This window comes from Canis lupus, chromosome 1, assembly GCF_011100685.1.
Source record: "Canis lupus familiaris isolate Mischka breed German Shepherd chromosome 1, alternate assembly UU_Cfam_GSD_1.0, whole genome shotgun sequence".
Taxonomy (NCBI): domain Eukaryota; kingdom Metazoa; phylum Chordata; class Mammalia; order Carnivora; family Canidae; genus Canis; species Canis lupus.
Window position 1 is genome coordinate 97397643 of NC_049222.1, and position 9496 is coordinate 97407138.

The 9496-nt window shown below is 53.1% G+C and overlaps 1 long non-coding RNA gene across 1 annotated transcript; it reads left to right on the top strand.

The window, feature by feature from the left end:
* Positions 1-5329: 5329 nt before the first annotated feature.
* Positions 5330-8036, top strand: LOC119869754. Its single transcript, XR_005353204.1, has 3 exons — positions 5330-6426; positions 6645-7271; positions 7595-8036. It is a non-coding gene; the product is annotated as an uncharacterized LOC119869754 (long non-coding RNA).
* Positions 8037-9496: the final 1460 nt, after the last annotated feature.

Sequence of the window (9496 nt, forward strand, 5' to 3'; positions counted from 1 at the left end):
AGCCGAGAGGATGCTGTGAGACTTCGCGCAAGATCCTAATGGGACTCAGGTCCAAATGGAACTAAAATCTGATGAATTCTTTCTTTTAAGGACCCTGTTGCAGATGGTGAAATTCAAATTAGCTTCAGCGGGCTCGAGAGACCTGTGCAGAATCTGACCAATAGCAAAGGCTTGAGAAACCAGGGTGGTCCAAAGGCAGTCCTGCAGCCTGCAGCCGGCAACACAGCCACCCCTGCAGAAGGGGGAGCAAAGGGGTCCCCAATGGAGGCCAGGCTGATTTCCCCTCTGCTTTGCATGAATTTGCATATCACCACCCGCAGCTTCCACCCTAGACATAGAGACAGGGCCTGGGGGGCAACAGGCATATAGTATGCCGGCGGCTGTGCACAGGGCCTGCAGGTCTACAGACTCCGGGGCTGACCATGAGGTGCGGGCTTCAAGGCCACAGTGTAGACTTCTGTGCCCTCCTCTTCTCCAGTCTCCCCTGAGCTGAGCTCACATGTAGGGCAGCAGAGAAGGCCGAGCTTCTGCACTCAAGGAAGCCGCATGATGTCACCCATGACAGGACAGCGTGTGCAGCTAGCAGCCCCTCCATGCCCACTGGGGGTGCCAGTGACTGAGCACAGGGCCGTGGGCAGCCACGCACTTCAGGCCTGCACACAGTTCCGCGGAAGCATTCCTTCCTGTACACCCCACACACCCCCAGGCCCCCCACCTGGGAACACAGCATGCTGCAACCCTGTCCCAGGAGACAGGAGAAAGAACAGAAAAGTAGTTCACTGGTCCCCCTCCAGTTACCAAAGAGAGAAAGGAAATCCATGCCTCTAGAGCTGTTTTTAGTGGTTAGTCTTCCACCCAAAACTCACCTTGCATGTGCAACCAGATACCCCTCTCCCTCAGCTGGTGCCAATCATCTTCCACTGCCCAGACCCTTGCTGGGCTCATTCCTGCCCCCCGTGTTTTCCTGGCACTGGCCACCTGGAAGCCAGGGACCTCACCCAAGAGAGTTGCTTCCCAGGGTCACGTGCTGCTCCCAACTCTGTTCCCTTTCCTCTGTTCTCTGCCTCCAATTTTCTCCACTCCATCCATCCATCCATCCGTCCATCCATCCATCTGTCCATCCATGGAGTGTCCATGTTCTCCATCCATTCCCCATTGTTCCCTGGCCTTCCCCGTCTTCCTTGGAGTCATGGAGACATTGACCTAGCACCAACAACCCCACCCAAATTCCTCCCATTAGATCATCACCATCCTCTTGTTTTCCCTCACAACTACTTTTTCCCCCCAATTTTCTACTTTTCTCTCCATCAAAGAAATAATAATAATCCAACTACCCTTTTCATTACTTATTCCTTTTGTCTCTTTTTGTTATAATTCTCTGTCCACAAGCTCAGACCACTGTCTGCAACATTGCCTATTTGATGCCACCATTTTTTTCAGCCATTTTGACTGAATTTCTGCTCTAGAAAATAAGTGGAAAACATCTCTAACTTCACCTGAAGGTGGCCCAGAAGACCTCTTTGCTGATTTTTCTAGTGTTATTTTTATGTCCAGGGTTGATCAATTAGCTCCAACAGAGCCCCAGCTCAGACACTCCAATCTTCCTTGTTTAAATGATTGTTATGGCTACATTGATAAATACATCTAATGGAATGAAATTCAATTGTTGTTCAGTCAGTACCTGTGATAGGCATTATATCTCAGTCTTTCTTCTGCAGAATCTAGAAGAGGGCCTAGTTTTTGACAAATTATACTGTATTCTTCAACTCAAAAGCCTAATAATGTCCTTGGACTCTAGAATAAAGTTCCAAACTCGCTGGATTCAGGTCCACTGGCCACTTCATCCTAAGTGTAGCCCACTATCACCAACATGAGTATTGAGTAAGTACTATTACTATTATTATTAATATGCATTTTTAATCAACTCTTTCATAAGTACTTTTGTCACCTCAGTGAGCTTGAAGATCCTAGTGTTCAGACCATAACCCCTAGCACAGCAGGTCCCACAGAGCCCAGAGCACACAGTGAAATACTAAGGTGCCCTGCGGAAATAGGTCCTGAGCTGATGAACATTTGATGGACCTGGGCCAAATTCAAAAAACAATCCAAGAGGATTCATAAGATGACTGTAAAGTCAGACCTTGACAGCATTGTCCCATATTTTGTTTGGTTGATGGAATCACAAAATCAAAGAAAAATGAATGATCTAGAACTATGAAGGGTGCAGATACTGTCTTCTCTGGACAGGAAGGAAGCTGCCTCAGTAAAGCTATCATCAAGGACAAGAGGTCAAAACCTGAGCAATATCAAAACAACCATAATTCAGATCGCATTCCCTTCAGTTACTTGCACCGGGTCAAGTTATGATCTACACAGGTACAGGAAAGGAACCTTGGAGACACCTTTGAATTCTCTACAAAAGACCAAAAAATAGATTTGGTCTATAAGGTCCTCTTAAACTCCTGGGATCTGAATTTTATCCTTCTTCATTGTCTGCTTTCTTCACTGTAGATAAAAATATCTGATTTTCTCAGAAGTAGAGGAGTGTTTCTAGCCTCCCTCAAAATATCACCTGTGCCCTAGATTATTTGAGACCTGTTTTCTGCAACTGTGTTAGATGGCTCAGTGTTGTGGAGGTTCGGTCCCATAGCCTTCAGTAGTGAAAAATCTCTGACAAATTGAGGCACTGAAAGAGACTTGTTGCTGTAGTATTTAGAAGAAGCTTTTAAAAATCTTGGTGGGATGGATGGAGTGATAGATGTGTGCATGCATAAAAGGAAGGATTGATAGATGGATGGATGGGTGGGTAGGTGGATAGATGTATGCTTGGGAAGAAGGAAGGAAGGAAGGAAGGAAGGAAGGAAGGAAGGAAGGAAGGAAGGAAGGAAGGAAGGAGGGAGGGAGGGAGGGAGGGAGGGAGGGAGGGAGGGAGGGAAGGAAGGAAGGAAGGAAGGAAGGAAGGAAGGAAGGAAGGAAGGAAGGAAGGAAGGAAGGAAGGATAAATTGATAGGTGTGTGGGCAAGTGGGTGAATTGATGGATGGATAGATGAATTGGCGGGTAGATGGATGGATGGCTGGGTAGGTGGGTGGGATGCATGCATGCACGCATGGATGCATGAAAGGATGTATAGATGGAAGGTTGGATGGATGGATAGATAGAGATAGATGATAGATAGATAGATAGATAGATAGATAGATAGATAGATAGATAGATAGATAGATGAATGAGGAAGGAAGACAAAAGGCAAGGAGGAGTGGAGAAAGGGGAGGAGAGAGGAGAAGAAGCCAGATAAGCAGGCTGTGTTCATGGTTACCCTTGTCCTGTCTTGGTTCATCACCCCTTCACCTTGCAGTGCAGTCTCCATGCAGTCAGCAGTATTTCTCTCCTGCTATCAGCACAATAGAGTCAACTCTAAACTCAGTTCTTAGAGTTGCTATATTCAGAATTCATTAGTGGTTTGAATTCACAAATCCTGTGGTTTTACACCTAGCTACAGAGGTCAATATTTACAGCATGCTAACAATGCCACACACTCACAAATTCCTCCCAGCCAAATCTCAAATCCCAGATAAATATATGACTAACTTTGAACATGTCCTGCAGGTCTCAACGATGCAAATGATGACAAAGGGCTGGCCAGGAGTTCTCCAAAGGAAAATGAAATTAAGTAGAATCTTACTTGAAAGTAATTTTACAACATAGAGTTTTATAAAAGTTTATATACCTTGGGGCACCTAGGTGGCTCAGTCATTTGAGTGTTCAACTTTTGATTTTAGCTCAGGTCATGATCTCAGGGTCATGGGATCGAGCCCCGTGATGGGCTCTACCCTCAGCAAGGAGTCTGCTTGAGATTCTCTCACTCCCTCTCCCTCTGCCTCTCCCCTTCACTCATGCTCTTTCTCTCTCTCACGCACATTAATCAATTAAAATGTATATATGTTGACTTGTAATCCTCTCTCTAGCAATATATCCTAAGGAAATTATCAAGAATACTAAGATTTATATTTTAAAAGTTTGCCTGAGAATGTTCATAATAACGTATAGAAACAGTCTACATTTCCAGTAACAGGGGAATTCTTACCTAAATTATGGCACATAAAATGATGAGTTTAATATAGCTATTAAAAATCTTATTTATGGGGCAACTGGGTGGCTCAGTGGTTGAGCTTCTGCCTTCAGCTCAGGTCGTGATCCTGGGGTCCTGGGATCAAGTTCCACAAGAGGCTCCCCTACTTCTCCCTCTGCCTGTGTCTCTGCCTCTTTCTCTGTGTCTCTCATAAATAAATAAATAAATAAATAAATAAATAAATAAATAAATAAATAAATAAATCTTTTTAAAAATATTTATTTTCAGTGCTGGGAAATAATGCATAAAAGCATTTGCACCCACATGTGCTTGGGTTTGGTGTGGAATGAAGGCATCGTGCCATGACAGAGCCCACAGAGCCATTCCCCGGTGCACACCCAAAGGCAGGCCTGGCCCAGCTCTGCAGAAGGGCAGCGGTGACTCATGCTGTCTTGGGGCCTGTCGATCCAGGGGCCGCAGAGGAGCCCAGCCCTGGGCTCGGTCACACGAATGCACCTGTTCAGCATGGCCTCGGGCGCTAGAGAAGTCAAGCTGGGCCGACCTTCCAAGGGAGAAGCAGGAGCTGACCTCTGGCTCTCCGTGTCCCATCCCTGCCCTGCTCTCGGCCTGAGCCCAAGCTCAGATGGAACGTTTAGAACCGAGTGTCAGCATCACGCTGTCGGGAGGGCTCTAAAGCACGAGGATCTGGCCTCCCTCTAGGGCACAGAAGATCTGCCCTGGCGTTTCCCGGACACCACCCTGTTCCCGCCAGCAGCAGGGAGGGCAGCCGGGGCCCACGGGGACCTGTCCACTCAGGTGGGGACAGTCTCCCGGACCTCCTGGGCCCTGGCCAGCTGCTGGCAGTTAGATACACTGCTCCCCGCCCCACACTACCCCCCCCCCCCCGCCCCAGGAAGAGCCATCCTGCCCAAGGAGTGATTATGCAAGGACACTAAAAAAAAAAAAAAAAAAAAAAAAAAAATGCTATGGGAAACACGAAATGCTATGTTCTTTCCTAGGCCTTATGTGCAAATACTTAATTTTCCGGGATATAAGTGCCAGGAAAATACCTTGTCTCTCCTGGAGAACAGCCCTGCCTTTTTTTTTTTTTTTTTTTTTAATTAAGAACCGCGCTTTCAAAACTCCTTAGCTGCCGAGAAATCAGAGTTAAATGTTAACTCGGTCCCAACGTCCCGTTCCCTGGGGCTCCCTGGTGTGTTTGTCGTGCTTTCTCACGCTGCTACTCACATTGCCCGACTCTCTTGACTTTATTTTAACTTCTGTGAGCTGCCAGGCCCCGGGCAATGCCTCTGAGAGCAGGGACAGATGAGTGAGCCACAGCGGGCAGCGGGAGAGGGGAGCGGCCACACGCACCCACGAAAGGGCTGGGTTTCTGGGGAGGCCCCGCTGTCCAGGGTCTGGAATGAATCAGCCCAAGATGAGTGTCTTAAAGGAACCACACTCACTTTCTGATTTCTGGGGGTTCGGGGAAGGGCTCAGCTGGAAGCCCTGGGGAGGGCGATATGGTTGTAGCCCAGCAGCAGCAGTGGCAGCTGCAGTGGTGGTGGCTGCCCCCGGGGGCGGGGGGCGGTGTCCCAGGGCGAGCTGTCCAGCCGTCGGTACCTGTGCTGGCTCGCAGGCCCTAGCGGTGCTTCCCCACAGCATGGCAGGTGGTAGGTTCAGGGCTCCAGCCCTCCAGGTGGCCCAGTACCAAGGAGAAGGACAGAGACCACCCCCTTCCCCTCTCCCCCCGTGACTACATGGGAGGGGTGCCCCAGAACACACAGCCATATCTAAAAGCCACCGACCATGCTGACACCATGGCGTGCAAAGGTCCTGTGGCCCGACCAGAGCCGGACGGCAGGCAGACACGCTGGCAATGGCAACCCCATGGCCCACCTGAGCGCACCACCATGGACGGGCAGAGCCAGAGGACCCCGTGCCACCCACCAGCACCGTGCCAGCCCCTGGCCCTGGCCAAACATATGCCAGCTGCTGGCTGGAAACTCTGAGCCAGGGAAACTGGGCTGCCCACGGCACTGCTGCCTCCTGCCTCCACCAGGAGCATGTTTAGCTTGTGCTTGCCTGGGAACAATGGAAAACTAGAGTCTAATTAGCCCCTGGCTCTGAGGTGGAGAGGACAGCACAATATGTGCTTTCTCATTAAAAGGGAAAAGAAAAAAAAACGGCATAGGCGCCAAGCTCCTTCTCTCAAAGCCATGCCTTCTGCTGAATCAGCTGGAAACATTAGCCCTGGCGGCCGTGCTGGTCTGCGGGGACGCTGATGTCCCGCGATGGATGAAGGTGGATGAAGGCATCTGCGTGCCATGAGGGCCTCGGGGAAGGCGCCACACAAAAGGTGAGAGTGCGGGTCCTCGGGAGCCTGGCTGAGAGGCTCCAGGGGCCCCTGTCTCCTCTGGGGGTGCCTGGGCCTCTGCTCAGGACTCTGTCCACGTCACACATCCCTGGGGCCTCTCTCAGGGCCTCCAAGCTCCTGCGTCCCAGGCTGTGGGGGCCAGGCCACCCCCAGCTCCGCCCCACGCCCGAGGCCCACAGCAAAGACCTCCGCTTTTCCAGCTCTGAATCCTGAAAGCCAGTGGTAAACCCAGGAGCAGAGCAAAGCGGGCGGCGGCCCTTGCCATCTCTACGCACCACCTCTGCAGGGGCCACTGCCAAGTCGGGTCTGCAATGCACCCGGGCCCTGGGCACCGGCATTCACACACACACACACACACACACACACACACACACACACACGGAAACCACACGTGCAGCTCCCTGGAGCCTCAGGATGCACTGGTGAGGACCGTCTCGGCAGCACCTCTTCCCATGGGCTCCTCCTCTCATGCTCACTGGGGACAGGCGTCACGGCCTCTGGGAGCTACGTGTGGTTCCAAGCACCCAGCATGCAGCTGGCTCATGGGCTTCTGGCCCCAGCATAGCAATGGGCTGTCCCCGTCCCCAGCTCACGGATGAGGGCTCTGGGCTGAGATGGAAGTGACCCCAGGACTCTAGGGCAGCCACGTCTTGTCCCACCTGGCCGCCCACCTGGTCACAGGCTGATTTCTGTCCTTTGTGGCTTACTGAGCACCAGACCGACTCCAGAGCTACAGCAACCAACATCAGGCTACACTGTGATCACCTGATATCATCAGACAGGCAATGACGTGCGTGGTGTCCCCCTGAGGAACCGTCACAGAGCAGGTACGCTGCCCCCGGCCCCGCACTGGGGCTCCCTGCTGTGAGCATAGGGTCAGCTGAGCCTCCAGGGACACCAGATGCTGACACCTCGCTCCAGCCGATGGCACCAGCAGCTGGGCCTTTGTGCCGGGTCATCCTGTGACCCTCAGGAAGGGCCCCAATACCCTGCAGCCCTCCCCCAGCCTCTGAGAGGGACGCCAGAGCCAAGCTACCCAGAACGGCCCTGCCAGCCCCCGAAACCTGCTTATCACCAAAGCCACCCATTCCTGGACACAGAATGAAGTACGGTACGGTGTTTTCTGTGCTGATTCTTCCCTGTTCTTAAGGTTGCCAAGGACACAGGGACCATCGCGGTGATGCAGGCCGAGTCTCAGCCAGAAGGGGATTGCAGAGAGGCCACGACGGGCGTGGAACCACCCACACACCCACCACCCATTTTGTGACTCTGAGAACAGAGGGCTTGACGTCTCACAAAAGAAATGAAAATGTTTGCACCAAAAATACTGCTTATCAAAGAGAAGCGAAACAACTTCCCCTTGTGGAGAACTTTTCTTAACTTTTTTTCCAGCTCAGTCACTGAGGTTTCAGGAAACCCTGCCCTGCAGCTTCTGGACCTGAGGACCCCACAGACCCTTCCCGGGGCCTGTCATTTACATGGGAGGTGACACTTTGCCGGGTAGGCTCTCTTACCCCGTCTGGACCGCAGGGACGAAGGTGGTGGCTCCCATCTGGAAGTCGCAGGCCTGACCCCCGGGGGACAGCATTTGGAGGCAGGCCTTTGGGGGGTGATGAGGGTTAGAGGAGGTCATGAGGGTGAGGGTGGACCCATGATGAGATCGGAGGCCAGAGCGCTCTCCATCCTCCATCTATGAGCACGGAAGGCTCTGTCCAGAGCCTGACCCCCCTGCCTGCGCCTGATGGACGCTGCCTGCAGAGCCTGAGGCAGGCATTTGCTGTTTAAGCCCCCATCTGCCGTGGGGCTGAGGAGGGACCAAAGCCCTGAGGTCCCGTCCAGGCACTTCCTCCCGCAGCCTCCCTGCCGACAAAGCCCATTTCTGTGATTTCGGGGCTAGGCGGCAGCTCCCAGAGAGCAGGGAGCCCGTGTAGATGCTCAAGCCCACATAACCCGCTTCCAGGCAGCATCCTCTTGGTTCCTCCGCGTGGGCCCGGACGTCTCCACCCTCTCCACGGAGCCGGGCACCCGCCCCTCTCAGGCCACCAGCACCACCAGGACAACTAAATTCCCCCAACTTCCGTGCCCTGGCAACAATCGCTCTGCATCTGACCTCACACAAAAACACACACCGCAAACGATGGTGTTGTGCAGCCCTCCACATTCTGAGCAGAAAGCAAAGAGAGTCCGTGTTTGCCCCAGAAATTCTGGGGAACTAGGGGATTAAAGCCCAGTTGCCAGCATCCAGGGTCCGTACCTCCGGGGAGAGGAAGTGTCCGTGAGGCCTGGGGTGGGGTTTCACTCTGCAAGGCACGAACCACAGGCCCTGCTGGGTGGGCTCCATGGGGATACCTCTGCCTTCTGCACCATGGGGTTCCAGGCACCGCAGAGATGCTCAGTCCTCCGACCGTAGCGTCCGAGGGCATGTGCCTCTGCCACGGCCCCCACCGTTCTGCACCCGCGCAGCCTCTGAGCGGGGCGTGGGGCAGGGATTTGAAGGATGCCAGGCCAGCAACATGAGCCAATGTGTCCTGGACCCCACACCTGGCCCTGCGTCAGGGTCCCTCCTGCGCTTATCCCACCCCCACTCATTTCAGGAACTCAGCAGGGTCATCGAGGCTGATCCTCTGTGTCCCTTCAGAAGCCCCTAAAGGAACTTCGTAAAGCACAGCAGTGCCAGGCTTCCCCCAACCTGGGGATCCTAATGCAGGCGTTCTGGGATGGGGCCCGGGCCTTTCTTCACAACCTCTCCCAATGGTCCAGGTGCGAGGGCAGAACCAGAAGAGTAAAAACAGTGACGCGGACTTGGCAAGGATGACATCATAAAGACTCTGGGGATGCCGAGTGGGAGCATCTCAGAGGTGCCTGCCACCTGGTTCTGCTGAGCCCCCGCTGCCCATACGGCTACCAGAAGGTCCTCCAGGCAGAGACCGTCCCCCCAGATCTGCAAGTCCCCCCATTCCCACCATCACCCATCCTCCAGGCTGACGCGGGGGCAGCAGTGGGTGTCACTCGTGGGCCCATGGGATGTCAGGCTGCAGGAATGGTGTGCTCA